We start from the raw sequence: 2,288 nt of genomic DNA on the forward strand, positions 1-2,288 counted from the left end.
TATGTATGTATGTATGTATGTATGTATGTATGTATGTATGTATGTATGTATGTATATATATATATTTCTATAGGTGTAAGAGTGGCTGTGTGGTAAGTAGCTTGGTTACCAACCACATGGTTCCGGATTCAGTCTCACTGCATGGCACCTTGGGCAAATGTCTTCTGCTATTGCCTTGGGCTGACCAAAGCCTTGTGAGTGGATTTGGTAGACGGAAACTGAAAGAAGCCCGTCGTATATATGTATATGTATATATATATGTATGTCTGTGTGTGTATATGTTTGTGTGGATCAACTTCGTTTCTACATAATTTTGTTGAAAATACATGTTCTAAAATCACATTTTGCAGAGATACGTTTTGGAGAGAGTAGGTTACAGTTATGTTGATAAAAATACTGATAAATTCAACCGAGCTTCAAATCATTCCTTTCCTAACTTCGATTTCTTATGGCTCTTTCAAATGTATACATTTAAAAAGAAATTTGGCAGAGATAAATTTTCAGAAGTAGGGAGTATAGAATTTTGACAGAGAGGCATTTTACCCCGAAATTTTTATCAACATAAACATAAACTATACCTTCGAAAGCGTATCTCTTATAAAATTTCGCTAACAAATATGTATTTTAAAGAAAGTTACAAAGGAACATTCGGCGGGATGGGGATAGAATAATTCCCAAATTCAGCAAATTAGTTTATTTTTAATTTGACAATGTAATCGTAATTGTAAACGTATTTTTGCAAAATTTTATTCAAAAACATGCATTTTAAAGACTTATATATATAGCAATGAGGAAACGAAGTTGAAGAGTAGGTATCAAACTAAAGTCATGTCGATATCTGATGTTAAAGAGATTTCTATTAATTATTTCTAACATCATTTACCAGATAGAAATAGTTGGAAGGAAAAATAAAGGAAAATATTATAGATCAGCCGTAAATTGCAAAATGGATCATAAGAATGACTCGGTGATCTTACTATAAATCGAAAATAAAACTTAGATTTATAAGGCAATTGAAAGATTTCAAAGTTGGGGTGGTATGGATATATAGCCGACAAGATGGATCCAAGAACTCAGTTGGCTCCTATTTTAGCGACTCTGCAAGGATAAAAGATAAAGATGGTCTGAATGGTATTTGAACTCAGAACGTTAAAGTATGCAATTAAATATCGCAAGATATTGTATTCGTTATTTGAGTGATTCTGACGATAACGATCTAAAAAAAAAAAAAAAATTTAATAGTATCATCTTGAATGGGGCATAACTCGTACTTACAAGGGAGACAACTTTCTCGCTATTTGATAAATCATGAAAAGATACAATTCAATAGGCGTTATTATTATTATTATATGAATTATTTAGTTGTTATTGAGTGACTTTAATTAGCTTTGCTTGGGCTGTGTACGAGCTCATTCTTAATCACATCCCTATACACCAACAACTGAGCTTCCGCAGACCCATTCCTGTATATCAATGGACAATATTTGACATCCTAGCTTGAACAAGACATCAAATGAAGCAAAAATTGTTTTAGAGTCATAATTTATTAATGTAAATAAGGAAATGCATATCGTAACTTAAATAAAAATTAAAAAACGGATGAACATTGTTTAGAAATAATACATTTCTAAATCTCTCAGAGAGATTTATGCAATAGAAATACGATGAAGTAGTTGTATGCTGTCAACTTAATGTGACAGTCCCCTGAAGGGAATAATACTACTGTTGGTTAGACCTAGGAAGCGGTGCAGCTTCCTAGGTCTAACCAACAGTATTATTATTTTAATTCAGAAAACACCAGCAGATTTTTCATGCAACTCTGCATTTCCTGGTGGCCCAATTTTTGGAGAAACTGTTCTATGCTAACTCTAGCTTCTGTGAGAAGTCAATCAAATCTCTAAAATATTTAAAAACAGGGAAGACAACCACAGTCATAGGTCTGCTTTAAGGCTAACTTGAGGCTAAAATTACAATAACAACAAAATCTATGCACTTATTAAAATTTGGTGTAATTCATTTACAAGATATATATTAATTGTTTGTTAGTGAAGTTAAATTGCCAGCCATATGGTCATAAGTTCAATATTTACTAATGTTATTGTATTTTTGTCCTGAGCAATGTCTCAAAGTCTCTTTATTCAAGTTTATCAAACTAAAACAAAAAGCAGGCTTGACTTGTGTTTTACGGTTGAGTCCTTGGAGTCAAAACACTTATATGCTGTACTTGGGGTAAAAAAACATTCATTTATTCACAAATAAATAACAAAGAAAATATCACTAAGAATTGT

The 2,288-nt window shown here is 31.9% G+C and overlaps 1 protein-coding gene across 1 annotated transcript in view; it reads left to right on the forward strand.

Moving 5' to 3' along the window:
- LOC106875220 (uncharacterized) overlaps positions 1-2,288 on the forward strand; it is a 22,650-nt gene that overhangs the window by 19,473 nt on the left and 889 nt on the right. The gene's annotated exons all lie outside the window — the stretch shown is intronic.

The sequence above is a fragment of the Octopus bimaculoides genome, chromosome 11, assembly GCF_001194135.2.
Source record: "Octopus bimaculoides isolate UCB-OBI-ISO-001 chromosome 11, ASM119413v2, whole genome shotgun sequence".
In the NCBI taxonomy this organism is placed as follows: domain Eukaryota; kingdom Metazoa; phylum Mollusca; class Cephalopoda; order Octopoda; family Octopodidae; genus Octopus; species Octopus bimaculoides.